The following is a 27,395-nucleotide window of genomic DNA, read 5'->3' as shown; positions in this document are numbered from 1 at the left end:
AGGCTTCATACTAGGAAAGAACTGAACACACATCTGCTTAGCCCCAAAGCTCATATCCTCTAAAGGGCCATAGCTCACTTCTATAGGATGTGTTTTACCTTATGAATGTTGTTACTTAAGTCCTTTCAAATGGACTATAAGCTTTGTGAGGTCTTTGAGTTCTTTTGTATCATCCAAAGTACAAATTGCCTCAGCAAACAGTAAATATTGATCGACTGGTTGCATTTTTGTGACAGAATTCCTGAAAATAAGTACAGGCAGGTAGCAGTGGTGTGTTCAACATGGAGAGACTGTAAGACTCTTTTGATCCAAAATTATACTCACTGGACAATGGTCCCTTGATGAGAGAAAATAGCTCTAGAAAAATGAGTTAGTAAAAATGAGATCATTTTCTCCTTGAAAAAATGGCCTCAGTTCAATAACACCTGGACATTATATTTTACTGAGATCTTCTGAAAAGTCAGGAAATAAGAGTCCATCTCTAAGGTTGTTTCAAAACGAATTCAGGGAGCTTTCAGTCTTCACGTTAGTCAAGGCTGCAGCCACAAAATGGAAGCATCCATCAAATTACTGTACAATACAGACTGAAAAAATTTCCCCTCTCCCTTTACACACACCCCCAAAAGAAAAAAAAAAGATAGAGTTTTAATTAAGGAGAAGATTTGTGACCTAGCTCATTCTCTCTTTTCAGTACATTTCCCATATATTCACTACATAATTTTTCAGACATTTCCTTGATGTTGGTTAAAGTGATGTGAAATCTTCATTATGAAGTATAAGATCTGGTTATTGTTGGATTAAAGAGATTAGACAAAAATACAAGTAAACTGGACATAAATCCAGAGAAGGAAGAGCTATTCTGAGGAAACCTTTGTATTTTCCTGATTTGAGCAATAGACATGGGGATTAATAAGTAACTATTATTAAGCTATAAGTGACCATGAAGACTCTTGTTTGTATGTGACAGGGATGTAGCCGTCCAAAATATATAAACAATGACTTTTAAATGCAGTCATATCTTTTAGTCAAGACTGTTTACTGATGAGTAAAACTCATTAAACTATTGCTTGCTTTCTGAACACTCATCCTATGAATAAAATAGGATTAGATTTGATACTTTAAGCTTTAGCTACTGTGACTAGTTGCATTTAATTGTGTGCAATATATTCAAGTATGCAAATTCCAAACGGAACAGAATGATCTCTTAATGTGAACTATGGTTTTTATTGACTCATTTCTCTGTATGTTCCTTAAACATTTTATCATTTTGTTTCCCTACTGCTTTTTATGCATATTTTCAAACAATAGTTGTCTTGCCCTATAATATTTTAAATTGGATCATCATGTTAGTGTACCTATCAATATTGTAAGTAAACACTATTATCCCCGTTAATATAAATCGATCAGCATTTCATTTATGGTATAAAATTCTATTACTGTCCATTAAATTCCCTGAAAAAGAAGTCCTTAATCTGTGAGACATCTTTCTTTTATATGTAGCTAGAAAATACCTCCAAATTCTCTTGGCACTTTAGTGTTGTGCTTAAGAATGTGATTAAAGAAAAACACATCCATTGATAAGGCTTTAGAAAACACTCAAAATGGTACGTAATAAAATCCTTAAACAAAGGAAGAATTTTTTTTTTTTAAAAGCATGATCATGACGAGTATTTTTAACCTTTTTTTTTTTTTTTTTTTTTTTTGCTTTTTAGGGCCTCATCCTTGGAATATGGAAGTTCCCAGGCTAGGGGTCAAATCGGAGCTGCAGCTGCCAGTCTACGATGTCACCGCCACAGCAACGCTACATCCAAGCCTCATCTGTGACCTATACCACAGCTCACCACGCCAGATCCTTAACCCAATGAATGAGGCCAGGGATCGAACCCGTGGCCGCGTGGATCCTAGGCAGGTTTGTTACTGCTGAGCCACACACAAACTCATTATTTTTGACTATTAAAAACAGTTTGTAATCAACAAATTTCCTACAGTATGACACTTTTTAGCTGAAATCTGAGGATCAATTTTTAAAAACTCTCTGGGCATTTTTCTGGCAACTATATGACCTATAAATCAAATTATTTGAAAGTTTCTATTACCTAGGCTGACTCTGACCCCCATAATACTCATCCCTTGTTTATTATTAAGTTCATTTTATTTTTTCAGATATAAAAGTCACTGGACAGTGTTTCTTTACATGGCTTTGTTCTTGGAAGGAACATGACATTAAGAGACCCTCTGGATAAACCCAAGTGTGATAGGAAACTGATTTCTGTATCAGGGTGGCTTATTGGATCTGTTTCCATGTTTGTTTTCTGGATTCAGTGGCTAATTTGGTTTCTAATCATGCTTTTGACCCCATTTCCAGACTGTTTGTGGTATGGGTAAAAGAAAGGCCCTGCAGTGGGTAATTAAGTCTGCAAACGCAGAGCTGCTTACTTTTCATTGCAGCAGATAATCAGAGTGCTGCTGCTCAAGTGTAAAATGCAGAAATTAATGATCCTATATAATACAGATTAGGGCTTTCATTTTAAAAACTATCAGTGCAGAAGAACAAAGGTAGGAAGAACAGCATGATATTTGGAATTCCAATATACAGTAAACCCTGCAAATTTTGAAAGAGGCTTCTAAGCATGAGACTAATCAAAATTCGCCTTGTGTTCTAAGGTGATTGATTAGTGCAGAACTCAAATATATTACTGCCCCATTGCATCTTTGAAAAGGCACAATTAGACACATTTGTCCATGTCTTTTCACTTGTAAACATGCCCTATTGTTCATTAAGATCAAATGGAGTACGTGAAAGCATTTAGCATGCTCAGTGCCACATAGTAGGTACTCAATAAATATTACAGTATTTGAATTAAAACATCCATAAAGAGATAACAAAGTAATATCCAAGAGCCTTGAAAATTTATATGTACATGTTTAAAGAATATGTAATCTCATAAATATTCCTATATACTATTATTTACCCAGATATTTTCTCTGTTAGGGTTCAAGAGATTGCAAAAGTACTCCTGCTGTAAAAAGTATCAGGTTACAGTGTATCTTTCATAGAAGGAAAACTGACTTCCAACAAAACTACAATATTGTTGATACAAAACCTGACTGCTCCCCCGCCAAAATGCATATATTGCAACACATGATCCAAAGATTTAATCCTCCGTGAGTATAGACATACTGATCTATTTCAACAACATGGCCACCTTAGTCAAGGATTAAATCAATAGATTTTTCCATATTCTTTACTGAATTGTTAGGTCATTGTGATTATATGTTTTCCCATGTTTTTTCATGATTAAACATTTTCTCAAGGATTTTTTCCTATGAAGCTATTTCTCATTTGTCATCAGTAATAAACTATTTAATCTGATAAGTACTTCATTAAGGTAATGAGACTGATGTTACACACAGAGAAACAGAGTAAAAATGATAACATGGTTATCATTTATAGGAACAGTTCCCATCAATACAAATTTATCAGTTTGTTTTCTAATTCATACAAATTCCCACCAGACTGTGTTCAATGATTCTTGAATCAGAAAATCCAGCCACAGTGCCCCCGGATGCTACTTTAAAAGGTAATGTTAAGATGAGAATTCAAACGAAGCCATTCAGAATGAGACAGCATCGCTGCCTTTCAGCAGTTGGGAAAACATTTGGTGTGTTGTTCTGGCACCGCTCTAAGCTTGTATTAGAAAAATCATGAACACATGAAGAGCGGCATTTGTTGCGTATTGGTAACCATTCTAATCTATTTATAAAATATGCTAGGCAGCATTGTTTTCTAAACAGAGAAAAGTGGATCTTTGGCATGTCTTCTCCATCAGACTTGAAATGACAAGAACATGATTCGAAGCAAGCCCGGAAGTGACAATAATGAACTCTCCAGCCAAGCACTTGTGCTTTGCCGTTCAATTTTCACATTTGGCCAGGACCCACTCAAGGGTTTGGTGTTTATTCACTGTGACCAATAAATACAGAACATTTCAATACAACTTTGCCTGCCAGGTTATGTTCAGTGACTGCAATGCCATCACCATCGACAACAGGAGGAACCAGCATCTCATTCCGCTGACGCGGCAAGATCGCGCAGGTGTTTACCGCACAGCTGAGTACTCCTTCCCCATAAACTATGCAGGTAGGTGTTTAGTGTTAGAGTTTTGCCCAAAGCAAAATGAAGATTACTGTTTGGTTATTTTTAGCCAAAATGACGTTGTTAAAAGTGGGGTACTGCAGCTATTGAACAACTGGGTTCTCAGCGTGTGTCTCTTCTGTTGCTGCTGCTGCACGTGAATAGTCTGACCTCTGACCCATGAAAAAAGCCAATAGAGGGAACTCACAAGTCGATGCTTTGAGGAGGAAGTGATGAGGACCTAGATTTTCCCCAGCAGTTGCTTAAGCTCAGTTTTACAGTTTTGACATTCCCGAAAGATTTTTTTTAGTCAAAAAAGTCCCCAGCCAATTTTTTATTGACAAGTGCAAGAAGGTGAAGCCATTACTCTCCCGAGGCCTAGCAAACAAGGAGGAATAACCAACAACAGGCAGCAGAGTGGGTCTGGGTTTTATTTGTGCTATGAACTGGCAGTCAGAGTAGGCCTAGGAGAGCACAGAGAATTGCAGTGAAAAATAAAGCAGTGAGGAGGAAAAATATTTCCCTATTTTATTTCCCTCTCTTTAAGGAATCAGTATATTCATACCATTCGGTTTGAGATTCAGGCCTATTTATCTAGTTACCAAAAAAATAAGTAATAAAAGAGGGGGAAAAAACTATGATGGTGGAAGAGCTTTTTTTTTTTTTTTTTTTTTCTTTTAATGGCTGCATCCACAGCACATGGAAGTTCCCGGGCAAGGGATGGAATCTGAGTAGCAGCTGTGGAAACACCAGATCATTTAACCCACTGTACCAGCTGGGGATCGAACCTGTGCCTCTGCAGCTACCCCAGCCACTGCAGTGGGATTCTTAATCCACTGAGTCACAGCAGGAATTGCTGTCTTGTTTTTGTTTTTATTTTTATTTTTTTATTTTTTTTGTTTTGTTTTTAATGTCCGCTGGCAAGGTTTCGTGTTTCTTAGATCTAAGCATCCCTACAGGCGGACTTCACTATCTTTACCTCATAGACGAGAATTAGAGCGCCTAAAGAACTGGAAATGTCATTCAGCCAGTAAATGGAAAAGCTGAGGTTCAAATGTTCAGTTGGAAAACTGGGTGAGTACATATAAAACTGAACTTCTTCAAAAGAAGCAGCTTGGGAGTTCCGGTCGTGGTTCAGTGGTTAACGAATCCAACTAGGAATCATGAGGTTGCGGGTTCCATCCCTGACCTCGCTTAGTGGGTTAAGGATCCGGCGTTGCTGCGAGCTGTGGTGTAGGTCACAGACATGGCTCAGATCCCGCGTTGCTGTGGCTGTGGTGTAGGCCAGCAGCTGCAGCTCTGATTAGACCTCTAGCCTGGGAACCTCCATATGCTGCAGGTGCGACCCTAGAAAAGACAAAAAAAGACCAAAAAAAGACCAAAAAAAAAAAAAAAAAAGCAGCAGCTTGGTAGCAAGGTAATGTCTGGTTTTGGTGGCCATTATTACCACTCTCTTATGTTAAAGGCTGCAAAAGGTATATGAAGCTACTCTTTTTGACCCTTGCTGTTTATCCTGGGTAGTACCTGGATTCTTAGTCTTGAATCTTTGCTCTCTTTCTTATCAATTTGCCTGCTTTCCCCATCTAACTTGTGGGTTTAGACCAACTTGAATAGCTTTTCTTATCCTTTCTTTTCCTTTCCTTTATTTTCCGCCTCTATCCAAGATGAAGCATCTCAGGTTAATTGTTCTTTACTCCATGCAATTCAAATGAAAGTGAGAGACACCTGAGATTGGACCCATATCTGTAAGTGAGATTGAATAGAATTTATCTTATTAAGTAATCAAACATATTATAAAACTACCATAATTGAAAGATTTTGACCCTGAGGTAAGAATAGTCATTTCGACAGTTCAGAATAATTAGACCACACAGATGTTACTATTTTTATAAGGATTTTATATGTAATGAAATTAACAATACATCAGTATGGAAGAATAATATTCAATAAAGTATTTAAAAATGACTCAGAAGATTGGAGAAGGATGATATTTAAGATTCTAACCTCACTGGAGTTCCCGCCATGGTTCAGTGGTTAACAAATCCGACTAGGAACCATGAGGTTTTGGGTTTGATCCCTGGCCTCACTCAGTGGGTTAAGGATCTGGAATTGCCATGAGCTGTGGTGTACGTCGCAGATGTGGCTTGGATCTGTCATTGCTGTGGCTGTGGTATAGGCCGGCGGCTATAGCTCCAATTAGACCCCTAGCCTGGGAACCTCCATATGCCATGGGTGCAGCCCTAGAAAAGGCAAAAAGACAAAAAAAAAAAAAAAAAAAGAAAGAAAGAAAGATTCTAACCTCATCTATATACTGAAATAAACTCCATATGTATTAAATAATTAAGAAAAAAACATCTTTTATCAGAGAAAAGATTGAAAGAAGCCATGGGATACTTAGATATCACTGATAAGTTGATTCTAAACTAAAAATTATAGTGGAGAAGTTAAAAAGAAAATAATAATAATTAATAATAATGCAAAAGATGGGCATGTATTGGTGTCTGTTTTGTGTCAGGTTTGGTCCTAAGAACTTCCCTGTGTTACCTTATTTAATATCCACATTTCCTATGACCAAAGTAACATGATTGTTCTCATTTTACAAATGAGATGACAACTGCTAGGAAAGGTTAAGTAACTGATCCAAGTTTACCTAGTTAATTTCTTTTTTTCTTTTAAAGTTTTATTTAACTTTTAAATCATTTTTAAAATTTAAAATGTGTTGAGATAACACTGGTTTATTACATAAGTGTCATGTGTCCACATTATATTTCCTTACACCTACAGTTTGCTCACCACCAAGAATTTAGTTTCTCACAGTTGATTCTCTTTACCATTTCTGCTTCCCTCCCCTATTCATTCCCCTCTGGTCACTGCTTTTCTGTTGTCTTCACTTATATATTTTTGTTTGGTTTGGCTTGTTCATTTTGTTTATTTTGTTTTTCTTGGTTTTTTTATATTCTCTATCTGAGTGAAATCATATATTTGTCTTTCTCCATCTGACTTATTTCCCTTAGCATAACACCCTCAAGTTCCATGTGTCTTGCCTAATTAATTTCACAACCCATATTCCCTCCTGCTGGTTCCAAACCCTTTGCACTTAACCCAGTACCTCCTACAGAAATATTTTGAACATTATTGACTTCTGACAGAACAAAGGTAACAAAATATACATATGTATGTTACATGTATATTATATATTTAGCAGAAAAGATGGGGAAAATATCCTTATTTTGTAGAAACTTATATAATAAATTTTTTAAGAGGAAAAATACTTTTAATCTATTAAATTAGTGGAAGTTAGTATAATGATTATTTCTTTGTGGGCATTGTGAAAGTGCTATTTCATACATTAGGAAAGCTATCTGATCATATACAAAATTAATCACAGTGTTCACAACAGGTGTCAGCAGATATGCGTTTAAAAATGGCATTTAGCTCATTCTCTCCCATTTTATCACTAAAATAATAACTAGCATAGGGAACAAACAAAAACAAAATTAAAAAAAATACAAACAGAAAAGGAGACAAAAAATTACTGCCCACTGTTGGACAAAATTAAAATATTTTTATTAACCTGATTATATATATAATTTTAGAATGAAATGATGTTTAAAGTATTCCCCTTTAAAAGAAATAAACTTCTCAGTTTAAAGGAAGGTGATGAAATCTAGTGTCTTTCCTTTTCTAAGGTGGCCCACTCAGCCCCACCCTGGACACCCATATTTTTGTAGGAATAAAACTTGACCCACCTTCTCTCTCCTATTTTTGTCCCCTTTCTCTCTTAGATATTTTCTTCCCACATCTATCTGGAGACTGTAATTTCTACAAAGCGACAAGGCAGAAAGCATGGCCATGGCAGGGCTGCGTGTGGAGAGGCCTCATCCCCAACGAGCGTGTCCCTAGGAACTGAACGGCAATGGGAGCCACTCAGGTATGAGGGCATCTCTGGGGTTGTATTTTCCCATCGACTCCACTGCTATCCAGGGTATCCAGGCAATAGGAATAGAAGAAAATTACACCTCAGTGCTATAGAAGCCACAGGAGAAATGCTTGCTGATGTTGGAAACTGGTCTAGGAGGGAAAAACCAAGCTGCCCTCCAGCTCCATTATGACAAGGCGATCCACTGAGCACCCATATGAACAGAGGATAAACATGACCTAGGATAAACATGACCTTGGGATGAACTTCATCCCACGTAAGAAAGAAGCAGTCTCAAACAACAAATAGCAGCTCTTTGAAGAAAAAAAAAAAAAAAAGCAAAACATGGGAAAAGGCACATTATCTTAAAAGCCTCTGTGAACTAACGGGACCTGGGTAGACCCAGCCATCCAGGGGACCGGAGGAACCAGTGTCACACAGCTGGGCCCTTCTCTCTTCCTTCCTTTGAGATGCAGACTGGCTGCAGCAGGGTTTGCCCTTAAGAGCCACATGGTGAAGGGTGGGGAAAAACCTGCCTAGGGGGAGGGAAACTGGCTGTGGGTTTTGATACCCTGAAATAAATGCTTGCTTTTGACATGGTCAAGGCGCAGTTTGCTCCTGCCAGCATACCCAAAACACGAAGCCTGCAGGTAGCACACACCAGGGCAAATAGATAACTTCAAACTCAACTCTGCTATTCTGAGAAAAGCCCAGTTTACCTACACATGTGCAAAGGAAGTCCATGCCAGCTACTACAGTACTATCTAATGTAACTATTCATTTCCAGATCTGTGTGGTTTATCAAGATATTCAGGGTTCATAATGCCTGTTGGTCTTCAAGAGAAGCCAGAAATGTAGATTTTTATGTGAAATCTAAGGCTTAAAAGTAATTTTTAAATTCTGAAAATACATACAACCCTAAAACATCTGTAGACTGGCTCCAGTCTAATTTTGTGACTTATGAACTATCAAAAAAAGACAAGGACATGGGAAATAAGATAGAAATTCAAGAAAATTTATCTTTCTAGAATGCCAATAGCAATGTAACAAATAAAAAGAGTTTCAGAAAGAAATTATAGCTTCCAGTTATGTAGATCACTTTGTATTTATTACGTAGCCATTGGGCATGAGCTACAAGGAAAAAAATGGAATTATTGTAGGATGAAAACTATTCCCAGAATATTGGTTATACAACAGAACTGAAAAGCAGTTGATCCAGTTAGAGTAGGCTATCAAAGACTTCCCAAGACTTTTTTTCCAAGAAGAAAATAGATTTTATTCAAAATGTTACATGAAGAAAAAACTAGAAAAACTCCATGAGATGGTTAAGAAGGCACATACTTCCACTGTCAATTAAAAAAACAAGGAAATTGGAAATGCTGGGGAAGAAATTGTTCGATAAAGTCATGGTTCAAACATGAAGTCAATGAACTTGTGCCAGAATAATGAGCAGTTGGTGGTCAATGAGAAAGTGATTTCATTTGAATTTGATGCTTGGAACAGGTGCTTTTTCAAGCAACAAAAATATAAAGATATGGAATTATATTCCTTCTGCACAGGCCAGCAAGTACTTTATTCTATGAAGAATAATATTTCTATAACAACTTTGGCTTATGAAATAAGATGGAAAGTTTTAAATATTATTTAACACCATGAGCGAAATAATTTAGAAATAGAAGAATAATTATTGAACTAACAACTGTGAGACAGTTTCAAGGGTTGAAAGAGTAGATATGCTTTAAAGTTGAAAAAAGTAAGATACAGAATGAGAATAATATTATTTAGAATTACGATGAGGGCCATCAAAGCAGCTAAAAAATCACAAAAATAATTGGCTTCTGAAGTGCACATTGGAGGTATAGGAATTGAAGCTTTTTTTTTTTCTATTTATACCTTGCAAGTTTTAACCCAAGGTGTACAGGTTTTATTTTTATAATGAGTAATTTTTATTAAAAGATAAGTTAACCACTCAGAGAATTTTAAATGGAATAAACAGTTTATAAATCTCAGGGAAGACAAAAGGAAACAAGATGTTTTGGGGAGTGAGTTCCCTACCATTAATTACTATTCTCCAAAATATGAAATATTGGAAATATTTTTAAAAAATTATTAGAATGACTGAATTAAATATCCATTTATCAATATCTACAAAACCAAATTCTGCACAAAATATGTATAATTTAATATTATAAAAACAATGTTCATTTAAAAATATCTTTAAGTTCTAATTTAATTCCAAAGAATTTTCCCTAAAAAAATAGAAAGAACTATATTCAGGAAAATATGTATTGCATCCTTATTTAAAATAGCAAACCTATATTTAGAGTAAAGGGAAAGGGGTAAATTGTGTTAAAATATTCTCCACCACTGATAAGGGTTAGAGCTGAGGATGGACAGTGACAAGATCCCCAGAAGGAATAGAATAGATGGTGCTCCTCAGGGGAGGGGGATGATGCTTGAATACTCAGTCTCTCAAGGATCTCTGTAAGCTTGTAAGTTCTCTAGAGATACCACCTCCAATTGCTGGAAATCTCTTACAGTTCACTGATATGCACTGTGCCCAGTGGTATGTTGGTAAAAAGTTTAACAATCAGATCTCTGGAGAAAAAAAAAACCCTGATTTCCAGGGTGTCTATATTTCCATGGCATATTTTAAGCCATCAACCTGATGTCCCTTAGAGCAGAGTAGCCCAGAATTTTATAGTAAGGCAAGAATATAGGTAATGGCAAAAAGGTAATGAAATAAAGACGAAGTAATGAGTTTTGAATATGTACTATGTTTCAAGATAGAATTTATTTAATTTAAACCAATTAATCTAACAGATTTAAGTATTTAATTAGTTTTAATAATGGCCCTATTTAAAAATTAGCTCACAAAATTCCTAAAAAAAATTAACCATTGGCTATTAGGAGGCAATATGAACCAGCTCCCAGGGCTTCTTCAATTCTTATTCTTCAGTTTCTAGCTCCAGAAAGTTCAAACTCATATTGTGCCTTCAACTTTTTTTTTTTTTTTTTTTGGTCAGGGGTGGGGGGAGTCCTTTTAAAAAAATAATTAATTTTTAAATTGTGGTGAAATACAGGTAACAAATTTTAACCATTTAAAAGTGTACAGTGGGAGTTCCTGTTGTGGCTCAGTGGTTAACAAATCCGACTAGGAACCATGAGGTTGCAGGTTTGATCCCTGGCCTTGCTCAGTGTGGGTTAAGGATCTGGCGTTGCCGCTGACCTGTGGTGTAGGTCAAGACGCGGCTTGGATCCCTCGTTGCTGTGGCTCTGGCATAGGCCGGCAGCTACAGCTCCGATTAGACCCCTAGCCTGGGAACCTCTGTATGCTGTGGGTGCGGCCCCATAAAGACAAAAAAATAAAAAAGTGTACAGTGCACTGACATTAGGGACATTCACACTGTAGTGCAATCATTGCCAACATTCGCCTACACAGATCTTTTCATCCTGCAAAACTGAAACTCTGTACCCATGAAGCAATAGATCTGCCTCCCCTTTCCCTGCATCCTCTGCAACAGTCATTCTACTTCCTCTGTCTATGACTGTGACCACTCTGGGTGCCTCCTGTGAGTGGAATCCTACAGTATTTATCTTCTGTGATTGGCTTATTTCACCCAGCATGATATCCTCAGAACTTCTCCATGTTGTAGCATGAAGAGGGCTTCCTTTGAGGATGACCAAGGATCCCTGGCAAACCTCAGAAACACCAGCTTTTTCCCCAACAGCCTTCTCATCCTGCTGCCAGTCTGCCCTGCCCACCGAGGGACCTCTGCCAGGCAATTTTCTGGTGAGAGTCAGACACTAGCCATGATCAAAATTACACATGCCAAGCTCTCCAGGTTCCCTTCTCTTGGCTTGGGGTTTTCCCTCAAAGAAATCCTGCATTATCCAATCTTTGTACAATACACACTTGTCTTCTATGATATAGTCTGAAAGTGGTTAATGAATGAACTTGGACCAATCATTTTGGCGCTATGCCTGCTCTAGGAAATCCGTGAGCCTGGAAGCAGCATCTATTTTGTGCACCTCTGAACCTCGATCTGAATGCTAACCAGAAAGAGTACAATGTTAACACCTTGCGTACATTCTGACGAGTCTTGGGTCTTTATCTCTGGTCCATGTTTCTCCTGAGTTCCAATCCAATATCCAATACCTTTCAAAAACAGGAATACCAGATCAACCCCTTCCTCCTCAGAAAAGAATTGACCATTTTCTCCCTTTTCCCCAAAAACTTTGTACATAAATCTACCATTGTATCTATATAATCCTATTGTACTTCCTTGATTATATATGACTGTAAGACTATAAGATATTGGAGATCAAGAATAAGTTTTATTGATATTCTTGTTCTTAGAGTGTAACATAGTACATGGCAAGTATTTGTCATTCAATTTTTTTAAAGAAATAAATGACTAAACCGAATGAACTATAAATAAAATACTGTGTAGCTATTAAAATATATGTTTAAGGTATAAGATCACATTATAATGTATGCAGACTATTAATAAAACAGGAAACAAAACTATATTTATATAATGCATATAGCTTGGTAGAACATTTATGTACTTAGAATAAAACCTGCAAGAAAATATACACAGATTGCTAAAAATTTTTCATTAGGATATTAAAATTTGAAGCGATTCTCATTCTCAATCTCTCTCTTTCTCCACCTCTCCTCTCCTCTCCACTCCTTTTTTTGTCAAATGTTCAAATTTCTTTTATAACTATGTATACATATATGTGTGTTTATATATATATATATAAAACTCTATATATATTTATTTTAGGGGATAGATGGTTATATATGATTCTCAATGGTGTATCCATTTTGATATATATCATTTCTTTCACAGCCACTTGAATATATAGTCTAAGGAAATGCTTTCTCATTTTGGTTGCTAGCGGGAGGGAATGGGGGAGGATGTGGGATGGATGGGCAATGGGGTCCTACTGTACAGCGCAGGAAACTATGTATGATTAGGTCACTCTGCTGAAACCTTTAAGAAACATTGTAAATTTAAGAAAAGACAAATTGAAAACTGGGCAAGTTCTAGCAAAACCACAGTAACTCAATTACACCAACCAGAGGTATCCCACCTCTGTTCTCTATGCTTTCCCCAGACATTCCAAGGCATCACCCACAAGTAACTTTTTTTTTTAATTTTTCCCTTAGTAATACTTATTAGTTTTCTCCTAAAAATTTTTTCAAAGCAGTTCCTTAAAATAAATCACACATTCTCACAGCTCCTATGTATTCAACTAGTAGGCAGTAAATCAAGAACCCATTTGAATATCATGGTCAAAGGAGATCTGGAAATTCATGCTCCCATTGACTGAGTATCCCCAGTATCAGATAAACACAATTTTTTTTTTCTTTTTAGGGCCACACCTGCAGCACATGGAAGTTCCTGTCTATAAAAGCAGAGCCTTCACCAGGAAGCTCAAGAGTTCTCAATAGCACCCTCCAACCCCCAGGCCATAAGCAATGACAGGACCAGAACATAGATGTGTTTCCCTACATCTTTAGTACCCAGAAATTGCATAAGTAACATGGGTTGAGTGGTGATTCATGCAGAGTCATATCATAGCTTTGTGAGATACAACAGGAGAAAGAGGCACCAGCATCAAAAAGAGAACACCAATTTGAAAAATAAAATTATTGCTCTCTGTTTTGGTATTAAGTGTTTGCAGAAAGGGAATGGAACATCAGAAGAAGTTAGCTGGAGCCCAATTAATGTTACACACTATGATTTTTTATGCATATTCCTTTTATCCATAGTAGATTAGTGCTGAAAAGAATAAACATTGGTGCCAAAATACCTGTGTTTACATCCCAGCTCTGCCAGTGTATAACTCTGAGACTTTGGATGAGATAAGTAAAATCTCCATTCCTCAGTTTTATCAAACATAATCCAGGGGTAATATTAATAGATCTGCCTGATAAAGTGACTGTGAGAATTGAAATAACGCATATAAAGCCTTAGCACAGAGACTGGAACACAAAAATACTTTCTAAGTGTGATTTTTTTTAAAAAAGCTATCATCAGTTAACTATTATGGGATCACTTTAAGGTGGGGAATCACCATCACCATTTTACATCTGAGAATGTCTGACACGAAATGCCTGAACTTGTCATGCATTACATAATAACACAATTTTTTTTTTTTCTTTTTAGGGCCGTACTTACAACATATGGAAATCCCCAGGCTAGAGGTCGAATCAGAACTACAACTGCCGGCCTACACCACAGCCACAGCAATGTGGGTCCTGAGCCTCATCTGCAACGCACACCACAGCTCATGGCAGTGCTGGATCCTTAACCCACAGAGGGAAGCCAGGGATGGAACCTGTGTCCTCATGGATACTAGTCGGGTTTGTTAGCACTGGGCCATGACGGGAACTCGCTAGTGACACAAATTTGAACTCAAGACAGATTTCTGCTCACATATCAAAAAAAGACACTTTCATAAAACATTCAGAAAGAATAGGGGGAAAAGTATATTACATTTAAACTCTGTCAACCTAAATTCCTAATGGACTAAGCTTTTTCAAGTAGCGTAATTTTTTTGATAGCCAAAGTTTAATCCCTATAAACACAACATGTAGGTAATATAATTTATTTGATTCTTTGTGATTCATGCTCATGATTATTTCTATGAGTTATTTTTTATTACTTAATGAATTTATTACATTTATAGTTGTACAATGATCATCTATGAGTTATTGTACAGAGCTCCAATAGCTCATGTTATCTTGCCTTGAAGAGCTGGTGAGTTCTGTAGAGCCACTGGTTCCTTGCCTCAGTGGCCCTGGCCTGCCTGTCTGTTGTGGTTCCTGCATCTGTGGTGTGCAGTTTACTCTCTCCCCCTCCAGCTATGTGACAGCCTTCAACAGGTCTGGGCTGGCGCTGTGCTTGCCAAGAATGGTCCCTTTCTCCTGACAATCTTTACTCCAACCATTCTACAGCGTTGACAGAGATAAGTATATATGACCAGACTGATCTTAATCATGCATAAAGTGAGAATAAGCAGAAACTGAGTGAAGACCTAAAGGCATAATATGAATAAAATCCATGTGCTGTATGTGTGAGCCTTGTACTATCTAGTTTGACTCCCCAGAGCCCATTGGCTCACTTACTTGTATTTCTCTGTGTTTGTCACGGTATTTTTTTTTTTTTTTATGTCCACCCAGAGGCATATGGAAGTTCCCAGGGTAGGTATCAAATCTGAGCCACAGCTGCAACCTATGCCACAGCTGCGGCAATGCCAGATCCTCTAACCCACAGTGCCAGATTAGGGATCGAACCCGTGCTTCCGTATCTACCCAATCTGCTACTTTTGGATTCTTAACCCACTGTGCCACAGCAGGAACTCCTCGTCAGGGTATTTGTGAATGTACTTAGTTAATTAATTCAACTACAACAACATTAACTTGGAATATTTAAATCCCAAGATGGATATTTATATATAAAATTATTTTGAGTCAAGAGCACTGTTACTTGGGTCTGAGCTGCCTGTGCTGTGGTGTTCTGCAAAGTTAGGTGCCAACAAGACATTGGATAAGTTTTTATTGGATATATTTTCGGGAATTTTACTTGTGGTTTTTTTTTTTTTTTTTTTTTTTTTCCATCTGCAGTGTCTCACTAGGAAGCTGAAATAACTATTTCAGACCATCACGTATCTGAGAGTAATCTGTTTAAAGATGCTCAGCGCATTGCACAAAATATAATACATACAGTAAAATGCTACATTTTTTCTTGCAATCCAATCTAATCCTTCATTAGAAGAGAAATGATGACCTATTTTCTCTAGACTCTAGTCCTAAATATTTTCATGCTAATTTCTTCTTTCTTTCTAGTTTCATTGAGATACACTTGACATACAGCATTGCATAGGTTTAAGATGTAGAGCATATTAACTTGACTTACATACATCAGGAAATGATTGCCATAATAAGTTTAGTGAACATCCATCATCTCATATAGATACAAAATAAAAGAAAAAATGTCTTCCTTGTGATGGTAACTAGGATTTACTCTCTTCACAATTTTCAGATATTACATACTGTAGTGTTAATTACATTTAAATTTCTATAATTTACATCTCTAGTACTTATTTATCTTATAACTGGAAATGTGTACCTTTTGGCTAACTTCAACCAATGCTTCATGCTAATTTCTACTTATTTGGTTGTTAGAGTCTAAAATTTATAAAACTGTGGAATATTTGAAATAATACTTCTTCTCTTAAAACTTCATATTGTTTTTCACTGCCTCTAATGGTTTTCAAATGTTTGTTTGCCAATATTTCAGACAGGCAGAAGAAAAAAACAATGCTACCTAATGAAACATTATTAATTATAATAATAGGTATTGTTTGATGGTCTTGCTTAGTTTAAGTCTTGATGACTTTATTTTGATGCAATAATTTTCCTTTAAATTGTGTTTTTCCCTCATCATGATTTTGTTCTAAAAACAGTTGTGAACATTAAACGTTCAAAATTTTTGAATAAAAATTCCTGCCCATAATCCTTGCTAAGCTTTTTCATTAATAATTCTTCCTTTTATAATATTCTTGATGTCCTCTTTCCAATGCCTTAATCTTTTATGCAAAATCTTTACTACAATATTTCCAATTTGCTTATCATTCTGCTTATATTACTTATTCCTTTTAACTGCCTTTGCATATTAATTATTCCTCCACTATAATATCTTTTTTCTTTCCTTTTTTCCCCCCCTTTGTGGTATATGGAAGTTCCCAGGCTAGCAGTCAAATCAGAGCTGCAACTGCCAGCCTACACCACAGCCACGGCAATGCCAGATCCAAGCCATGACTGTGACCTATAGCTCATGGCAAAGCTGGATCCTTAACCCAGGGCGAGGCCAGGAATCGAACTGCATCCTCATGAATACTAGTCAGGTTTGTTACTGCTGAGCCACAACAGGAACTCCTTTTTTTCTTTACTCGTCTAACCCAAATATACTATTTTCTTTCTATCTTCCAGGAAGACTTCTTGGTTTAACCACACCTAATTTTTTGCATAGTTCTTAATGTGGCTATGGATTATTTATATTATTTGTACTGGTGAATATGTTCTTTGCCTTTTCCATGAGTATATGCTCCATTTTTCAAAACAGAAAGATGAATCTCTTGTCAATAAGCACCACCTTTTATCAATTCATATTTATTTTCTTTGACAAAGATGTATTCTCTAAATATTACATTTTTAGTATATGTTATTGCTTGACTAATGATAGAAGAGCTTAGGAGAAAGTGAAAATGGCATGATTTTATTGTACATTTTATAGACTTTTCTATTTGACTATTGCTTTGGTATTTGGCTAAAATTCATGAATGTGAGAGTTAGAAAAAGTGTCACTGCTCATCAAGTCTGATCGTTTGACTTTACAGATAAGGACTCTTAGACCTAGAGAAGTTAAGAAATATATCCAAGGTCAACTAGCTAATGACTGGCACTCTGGAGGATGAAAATCTAGCCATTTGATTTTCAGCACATGGCTTTGGGCTCTGTAACAGGTTGCTACTCCATATTAAAAGAGCAGAAACCATCTAAGTTCTCTTTTACCCATCCATATATCATGCCTCAGCTTTGGAACTAAAAGACCCTGGTCCTGTTTCACACATGTGCTGGAACAAAGAAATGTCCGGCATGGACCAAGGTAGCAGAGAAAATCTACAATAGAACACTCCTTTTTTGTGATCTATTTCACGGTGTTATCCAGGAAGCTACTCTGCCTTTGTGAGAACAAATTCTGTCTTCCCCAGAGGCTAAATAACTCCCTAATGGTAAATTAGTCACTTTGGAGGCACATTAACTATTCCTGGTCACTGGGGTGTCATTACTTGGAAATCTTCTGTTTCTAGGCTATTGGCTGTGATGATACTACATGACACTAAATGGGACCCCAGTGGCCAGAAAGACCTAATGCACCTGCCTTAGTGCTACACTTGTTACAAAGCTTAGGGGTGTTCCTGAAAACCCTTCACCTCCCAGACACTTCAGCATTTATTAGGGGTTTCTGGCCAAGGCTGGCACCCTATGAAATTGTCTTTGAGTTTAACTTCAGACACCTCACATCTGACTTCCCATTTGCTCAGTATCAAATCCATCCAGGGACCCAGAGTCCCCACACTGCCTCTAGATGTTCATTTTCATGTGCCATCAAGACTTGTGATCCCTCTTGACATTTTACTCTTTCGGTTCCATATTCGTCCCTCTTCCATGATGAAATACATCAAAATTCAGTCCCATTTCCGTCCAGGTCTACACTAGCCAGGTTTTTTAGCATTGAAATATAGAGGACACATAACATTACATTAGTTTCAGATAAACAACATAATGATTCAATATTTGTATATATCATAAAACATAGAGCCAGTTTTTACTAAGGGACAAAATAACTCATCTTGTGATTTTAATAGTGTGAGTTACTTAATAATGGTTCAATAATTAATCATTAAACCATTCAATAATGTTAAACCATTTAATAATGGTTTTAATAGCTAATAGTGAATTTATGTCTTCCCTCTAAGATCTGTTTTAAAATATGAAATTTACTTCAGTAGACCAAGAAATACATTGATATTATAAGAAATTCAAAAGGTACAAAAAGTTATAAAGTAAAACATAAGTCTCCTTCCCTGATTGGATCCTGAGTCCAATTCCCTAGGGAAACTTTTCTTACCAATTATCTATACATTTTTTCCACTGATAATCTATGAATATGTTCACATATATGAACATATACATATAATTGTTTTATTAAAAAGATAGCTTTTTAGACACATTATTATACACCTTGCTTTTTTCACTTAAAAATATAACATAGGATAACTCTATTTTAATAATAATGAGAGGCAGCATTATTTTTAATAGATATACATCATGATTTATCTAACCAGTCCTTAGAGATAGACATTTAGGGTTTCTCCCCCTAACATTTTGTTACTATAAACAATGTTACATATGGTATGTAAAACTCAGCCTTTAAACATAAATGTGAGTATATATGTATAATAAATTCCTAGAAATGGAACTGTTGAAATAAAAGACCTATGTATTTTTAGAATTGATAGATACTATTAAAGGACCACCCACAGCTGGTCCAAAATCTGTAACAATTTACGTTACTTCAACAGTATATTGTGTTACATGTTTCAATGTTGGCCAATTTAATAGGCAAAAAATGATTTCACATTGAAGAGGTTAACACAGCTGACTTGTGGTGCCAAGACTGACAATTATGACTAACAGATGTCTAAGCCAATGCTCTTTTTTCTCGTCTTAGTCTAGTTACGGAGACACAGTTAGGAAAGGGATTTTCTGTATAACCACACAAATGACAACACAGTTGTAGACCCCTGCTTCCTCTTGCCTGAGAAGTCAGGAGTGAAAGGAAGAGGGGGATGAAGTATAGGGAGGCATAGGTGTAAGAGAACAGCCAAAATACAAATAGAACAGGAAGAGAGGGGAAATAAGAGTCACAGCTGAAATAACACAGGAGACCCTAAAGACATCAACAGGGGACTCTAACTGAAAGACGACCTGGTGAGGAGGTGAAATTAGTCCCCCCGAGATGGAGCGCTGATTTGACTTGACCCATTATTACTTCTCTTTGATCAGTCCTCTAGGATCCTTATATTATCATTTACAAAAGACTTTTCACCCCACACATTCAAGTAGCATTAAGTCTCATGTCTCTTGGGGGGTCTGCCATTTCTTTCTTTCTTTCTCTTTATTCCCTATTTTTTCCCTTTTTTAAACATTTCTGAATTACTAGATTTGAATCAATGGGACTAGCGGTAATTAAAAAGTGCCCCCCAAACTCTCCTTTCATTAACAAAAAATTTAAATAGCATAAACCAATCTCTTCCAATAAGAAGAGGAAAAAAAAAAAAAAAACCCAAGCCAACCTAATAGTCTTTATAGCCTCATAAACCACAGTACCACCCAAGATGTTAACAAGCTGGCATGTTTTGAGCATCAAAGATAGAGAGGAAACTGTGTTTACATGTTTGGCACAAAAACTAATGAGGAAAGTCAATTGGCCCTTTGTCTTGAGGGTCTGAAGCGCTGAGCTCTAATGTTTGGTTTCTTCGTTGGCACTTGTTCAAGTAATCACTCGTGGCCTGACAAAGCCGCACTTGTGTTTTATTAGTGGCCATGCTGAACTCTCGCGCTTGGGCTGTGTTGTCTCTCAATAGAGTGCTGCAGCCGAGGGCACACTTATTTGAAAACACTAAATCAGAGCATGATGATCTTTGCCCAACCAGAGCAACCCAGAGAACAACAAAAAATGTTCAGAGTATGGTGCCTTTTGTTTGGAGAGGGAGGGAGGCAAGAACAGGAGGAAGGTAGAACTGGAGGCTGTGATAGAGTAATCTGGAAATGGGAGCTATTAAACCTACTTTGTAGAAGAAATCTTTCGCTTCCTAATCTCGGGAGCTACGTTAACATTGTTAACATCGGAACCTGGCTTGATGCGTCACAGATGCATCCAGGAGGCCCTGAGTCAAGCTTGCAGTGGCAGAGGATGTCAAGGTAACCCCAGAGGTCTTTCCTTTCTGGAGTTCTAGGGTGTCATGAACAAGAAATCATGTTACTCCATGAGGAAGCTGATTTTGTCTTTGTGAAGAGTCGACAGTTAGAAAGGGGACATTTGGAAGTAGGTCAAATCACCATGTTTATAACTTTTCTCATGCAATTGCTTTTCCACTGTCATTCCTGCCTTTCTCCTTTCTATTATTATTATTGTTATTGTTATTCCATTTTGAGATAAGAATGCCTTGGACATCCTGGAATTTTGATCTACATAAATGAACAAGTATCCAAACATTTGACTGCAATTTTCAAAGTTCTGAACCAGAAACAAGGATTCCAAAATCTGGTTGCAAACAACATCTTTTAAGTGACAGTTTTGGCAGTCTTACCTACAGATCCAGTAAAAATAAAACCTAGAACAGTTTGTTCTTAAACTATTTCTAGTACCAGTACTGTGAAGAAAGTTCTGAACTACACATAATTAAATTTATTTTTTTTAAGTGACTGAAATTTTACATGTTCAAAAAATGAGGATTTGGGATAGGTTAAGAGACATCCCTGCTTTTGCCAAATCCTTGAAGTTCTTGCTGGCTGTCTGCCTCCCATCAGATCTTTTCCTGAAGGGTGTAAGTGTACACTCAGTGAACTCCCTGCCACTGAGCAAGTCTGAGTGATGCTTGAGCCGAGAAAATGAGAAGATGCTACATGAGAGTTATTACTCAGGAAACTGCATGGTGTAAAGTTAAAAGTTTAGAATATACAGACTTTGTTTAACTCCAGTGTCATCTATCTACCTTCCAATAAGCAGTATTTTCTTTGCTAATGACTTCTTAAATGTTTACTTTGCCAAATGAAGAGGCTGCCGATTGCAGTCACGCTGCTGACAATTCTGTAGCACTTTTTATATAGGCTTCTCGAGCTTTCATGGTTCTAGCAGAAAGGAAAGCATTAATTTTACATGCTGGTGAATTCCAAATTCCTATTCTTGCTGTTAACAATATTTACCCTTATGTAATGACCATAGTGTGCCAGAAACACAAATGACCCGTTGGTGGTGGTAGAGTAAGTAAACCCGGGGAAGCTTCTGAGAGAAAAAGCAATTCTGTAAGAGAGAGGGAAAAACTGTTGGTGGGCTCCCGGCTTTTGAAATCCACCTAAGGCAATGATAAGAGAAGTCATATACCTGAAGTCCACAGCCTTAGTCGTGCAGGAAGGCAATGCGTTTAAATAGGATTTGCTTGTATTAATAGGCGGTTCTATTCTCGGCCTTGCGATCCAGGGCGATCTAGTGGGAGGAGATAAGCCTCCTCCGTGTCCCGTGTCCCTGCCTGCCACCCATCTCTGCCTCAGATCTTCCTGTCCCCTCCCACCCTGCACAGGCACACCACATTGTTTCTTCCAGCAGGCTCTGCTGCAAGCATGTCAGACATCGCAGCGCACATTCAGAGCTCAGATTGCTAAACATAGCCAGGGGACGGAGGGAGGGGGTGCGAGCGAAGAACTGCCTCCCTAAGCTTCTTCTCCACGGAGGAGCTGTCCACAGCCTGGGCTCCGCACGGCTGTGTCACGTCCTACTTAGGGAAGCTGCTGCTCCGCACAGAGGGACAGGAGCGGGTCCTAACCCATCCCCCTCCATTTCCCACCTTCCAGGGAGGATCTCAGAAACTATCAACGTGAATGTTCAAAGCTAACCACTAGTATGAGCTTTTAAGGCAAATAAATAAAATAAAATTCCTGTTGTAAATATGTACATTACCTACAAATCATTTGCAGTTTTACGGCACACAGGACCTTTCTTGGAAATAGCACAAACTAAACAAATTTATTTGCCACCTAGAAAGGTCTATATACATATATATGAATGTGGTCTAAATATATCAATGTGTATGGTGTTTGTTATATTTTATAGTATGTATTCTTATATATGATAATGTATCTTAAATGTATACCAGTGTATACTTTTGATGTAAACATATTAAGCTTCATAATTAGCTTAGACTCTAAACAAATGTTCCATATTGGATACTTTTAAGTCTTGGTGGGGCTTTACTCTTTTTTTTTTTTTTTTTTTTTTTTTTTTGAGATTTTAGTGTTATGCTCTGGTTTACTCATTACAATCAGCTTTATTCCAAGATTTTTAACTGTATTTCAGATATAAGCGTTGAGTCAAAAAGGTGGGGCTTTACTCTTCAAATGGAAGAAGAATCAAGGCCCACCACATAGAATAATAACAAAATTTTATTAGTCCTGTGAATTTCACAGTGGGAACCATATCTCATAGAATAAAGAGGACTTTGTGCTTCAGAGGCCCTCTGTTGGCATATCCACCATGCTTTCAGCCTCGGGATCCCCAGGGATGGTAAGACCTAAGGCTGGTGTATTAGACCACTTAGATGAGAGCAAGGCATTTAAAGAGTGAGCCAGGTGACAATGTAGCATTCACCTAGTCAGACAGTTGGAGAGGTGAAGCAAAGGATAGGCCTTGAGGAATAAAAGAGAAGGAATCTTGGGTAACTTCCCTCTAGAGGGGAAAAATTTTCAGAAAATTGTTGGGATTACAAAATAAAAGTTGGTTAGACCCAAGCTCCCAAATTTGAGGAGCACTATGAAAACTGACCCTGAAGGATAATGAAAGAAAAAACACCTTATCTTCTCTTAAATGTATTTTCACAGTGACAAAAATTATATTGTTTAAATAACTGTTTTTGTTTTTTTAAACTGGCTGTTTATCAGAGTTATAGAGAATGAAACCAGAAAGCACTGATGTGTGCCATCGAGAAACAGTGGATTGCGCATATCACAGAAATCCAGAGACTTAAGAACACAGTTTCACATTCTATTTTCTTAGAGGACCACTGCTCTCTTGTCTATCACTTTAAAGACATCAAGGTAAATAAATAACCCCAGATATTAGATGCTATTTAAACACAGACTGAAGATGTTGACAGTGTCACTTTTTTTTTGCTCATCTGCTCATCTTTTTTTGAATAAAAATTTGTTCATTAATTTGTAAAATGCAATTTTATAAGCCTTTAATGACAGCTAATGCATTTCATTCAACACATCAAACAAAGCAATAATATCTACTGTTTAGTTTGCAAAAATCACTTAATAATAGAATTGTCATTACTTTATCTATGATGGACCTGAATATCACAATTAAATAAGTTGGTGACCTGGTGCTATTGATACTGTCGTTTTGCAGAAGTCTAAGGGCTATTTCATTAAGGAAAAATAGTCAACTTAAAAAAATTAACTAAGTTTTTAATACAACCTCAGTTGTTTCAAAATAGTTGCAGAGATAATGTTACTACCTTGTAGAAAGTTAGAAATTACAATATGCTCCTAATAACTAAATTTGACATTTATGAACTGTCAGTAGTCTCAATAGAAATCCAGAAACTATTACCAGAGATTTTCATTAAAATTTAAAGTTCACATATAACAAAGAATGACATATTTTACTTTTTAAAAAATAAAAAAATGATAAAAATATTTAGCATCTCATTTTGATGAATTCTGCCTAAAGTCATCAATATTATTTTATTATGATATCCAAAGAGTAGCAGTGAATTTCTCTTCACTGTTTCTGTGCTATTATCTTGCTTTCAGCTATATTCTGAACATTTCTCAAATTAAACTTTTTTTTTTTTTTTTTTTTTTTTACATTTTAGGGCATGAGAATACTTTATAAAGTTATTCTTTTACTGCTTACAGAATTCTTTTAAACTGAGGGATATACCGTACTAGGTATCATCATGTTATAGAGATGTTTGATTGCCAGGCTGGACAGAAAGCAGAAGATCTGCTTGGTAAATGGTTTAGGACTTTTGCTCCTTTTGTATTGTTAAAAAAAAAAGAAAAAGAAAAAAAGCATAGTCATCCCATCTATCAAAAAAAAAATGTTAAAGCACAAATATTTCCAAAACTATTCAGAGAAAGCAGCCCACAGTTCTGTTCCTAGCACTTAGAAAATAAAAATATGGCTTTAAAGTTGTTGAGTCCTTCCCTGAAATTAAAACTGATGTTTTAATATAGATCTTGATGACCCGATGCTATCATCTCTACATGATACATTTTTTTGACCTTCGGAATTATTCATAAGCCACAAATGTAGCCCTATGTTTTAAGTATGTCTTTGAAGTCTTTGACTAGATTCAATGTTTACATGGATTCTCTCTGCATGAACTGGGTCATGTTGTTATGCTACTATGTCCTAAAACCAAAGAAAAATATAATTATGTATCAACACATATAGGATTCATCCTCGTTCTTAAGGATGAAAGGATAATTTGACTCAGCATTTTTGCGACTGTTGAAATATAGCTATAACTTAATTTAATTTTTCTAGGTTGACTTTCTGCAAATGTCTAACGCAATGAATGTTTCTTTGGAAAACTTATGGCCCTTACTAAAAAAATCCAAGAGGCCAATTTGGTCATTTCAACCATGCAAGGAGAACAGAGGTTTTTCCTGTCTTTAATTTTCAACAATTCCGAGAGTTCTACTGAGTATAAGATAATGCAAATGGACCAAAGCTCCAAGCCAGTCTTCTGCAGAGAAAATCTGAGTCCTGCAAGTTCGATTAAGCTAATTTTCAGTCCAACAAGCTAATTTCCAGACAGACTCTTCTGATGTTTTCCCTCTGTTTGTAATTTGCATCATTAAATAGCTCAGTGTTTCAAAGCAGCCACGATACTAAGGTCACAGGGCTTTGTGTTAAATAGCAACCACCTCGATTTTTTTTTTTTAAAGGAAGGAACAGAAAGCAGCTGATCCTGCTGTAGCATGATTTTCTTTTTTTCTTAGTGGGAAGAGGCTGAAGTGTCTTGTGGATCAGAGAAATTTCCCTTTGGTTCGGAGAACAGCTTTCCTCAGTGCCTTTGTGCTCCAGAAAGCAGCCCAGGATCACAGGTGGCCTTGATTATCAAGATTTTTTTTTAATGGTGTCCCCCTCCCTTCCCTAGAACAGCAGGACATCTCCCTGACATGAATATCTCATTTTTAGTGGCACAAAATTCAAAAATCTTAAAGAGATATCCAAAACCTAAATTAAAAAAAAAAAAAAATCGACCATTGAACTCCAAGGGTAAAATTGGTTAACAAACCTTACTGATGCTAAAAAGGGTTGTATGGGCAGATATGTCAAATTATGTCTCCTCATGGCCAATTTTCCCTAGAAGGTTTTCAAAGGATTCCTTCTAAAATAATACTGAATACAGAGACATCAGGAAAACACCTCTTCACTTTCACCTATACCTCTGCAGAATAAAATCATTCCTCTTTGTCCCTCTGGTCACAGGAATATGTGCTTGGCTCACTGACACCCCGGAGCACTGTTTCCACCCTACACGCTTACGTGGGTGCTAGTATTTAAAAAAAATCTTCTATCCTATAACTCCAAGCCATTCATATTAATGTGCCTGCATCAAATTACCCTTTCTATTCTGCAGGGGGGGAAGAAAGACCATAAAATGCCCCCTGCATCCATAAGGACAACCCCATTGGCACAGATGGGAATTTTGCTCTGACGCGACAAGGCCACTCTCCCGAAACATGACCTAATAATCGCAGAGTTTCTTTGCAAACACCATATTTTGTCATTAACCTGTCTCTACCATATCACGCACCCCTGAGCCATTCTATAGCGGCAGTCCCGGGAAGTTAAAGATGGCTCAGAAGAAAAACTGTCATCTTTAACAAAGAGAGGCAATCGATGCTTGTCGTGGGGAAAGGACTGATTCGATGTGCAGTGTCTCTGGGTTCCTGTTCTGACTTGAGTTGTTTTCAGCACATTCTCCCCACATTACCAAAAGTTAGATAGTATATTTTAAGACATGGCACCATGTTTGATATTTACTGAGAATGATACGCTCAGGGCTTCATTTCCATGAAAACGTAGCCCTGAGAATTTAGAAACACACAGTGTAGAAGAATCCAACGTGTTTTAGGAGACCATGAAATCATACCAAAGCTCTTGCCAGACAACAAGGAGATCTTAATGTTGTGAAGCATATATATGAAATTGTCTATGTCCTTTCCTTGACACTAGTTCTTATGGTTCTAAGGAAATTTGGGGATTATAAAACATTCTACTGATAGACAAAAACCTTTTTGGAAAAAAAAACAAAAACAAAACAAAAACCTCTAGTTGACTAATGCCAGTCTCTTTCAAGGAGTAATTCTGTTCCTTCCTCTGTGGATCTTCATCAACTGGCTTCTGGATGAAGCATAATGCTTACCACTTTCTCTCGAATCACACACTCTCTCTCTCCCCACCTCAGTAGAATACAGTCAGCTCGTGGGCAGGGACTGGTTCATGCATAGCACTAACTCAATGCTGGGCACATGCGCTGACCCAGCATACATTGCATTAAAACACGTCTTATTTTTCTTTTCAGCTCTGGGTCATGGTATCTCACAACTATGTTTCAGTTATTATGAAAAGCTTTAACTTGTTGGGGAAAGGAAGGAAACTATTAAAGTTTCCTCCAACAAAGGAAATTATTAAAGTTCCCTCCAACAAAGACAAATGTGAACAAGATCCATTAGTGGAGGGAGTCTGTAGAAGCAGAAACCAAGGATTCACCTGCCAGCAGTGTATACAAATACCTGGGTGCAAATCCTCCCATGAATTTACTATCCATCCTACACCAAGGAAGATGGGAGCAGATTTCATTTTCTATCTTTACTGCCTACTGAGATCCCATGGAAAAAATATGAACATACCTCAACAAGTGATGCAAGAAAGTTTCTTGTGAGTGCATTCCAGT

At 37.0% G+C, this 27,395-nt stretch overlaps 1 long non-coding RNA gene and 1 pseudogene across 6 annotated transcripts in view; one reads left to right on the top strand and one right to left on the bottom strand.

The window, feature by feature from the left end:
- Positions 1 to 27,395, bottom strand: part of LOC146403863 (uncharacterized) — a 411,127-nt pseudogene that overhangs the window by 79,067 nt on the left and 304,665 nt on the right. The gene's annotated exons all lie outside the window — the stretch shown is intronic.
- Positions 1 to 27,395, top strand: part of LOC146403865 (uncharacterized) — a 391,328-nt gene that overhangs the window by 362,185 nt on the left and 1,748 nt on the right. For 2 of the 5 annotated variants that reach the window (XR_014843736.1, XR_014843739.1), the window contains exons 3-6: positions 1,713 to 4,141; positions 7,921 to 8,066; positions 23,356 to 23,511; positions 25,432 to 25,536. This is a non-coding gene — a long non-coding RNA (uncharacterized LOC146403865). Of the gene's footprint in view, positions 1 to 1,712; positions 4,142 to 7,920; positions 12,701 to 23,355; positions 23,512 to 25,431; positions 25,537 to 27,395 lie in introns of those variants that run through there. The other 3 variants (XR_014843732.1, XR_014843734.1, XR_014843733.1) reach the window with 3 other exon arrangements.

The sequence above is a fragment of the Sus scrofa genome, chromosome 4, assembly GCF_054392235.1.
Source record: "Sus scrofa isolate SSC_HxYL_T2T_F1_AM1 chromosome 4, Sscrofa_HxYL_maternal_Yorkshire_Landrace_v2.0, whole genome shotgun sequence".
Lineage (NCBI taxonomy): Eukaryota > Metazoa > Chordata > Mammalia > Artiodactyla > Suidae > Sus > Sus scrofa.
The sequence above is the reverse complement of the archived record's forward strand: the minus strand, read 5'-3'. Positions and strand labels throughout refer to the sequence as shown.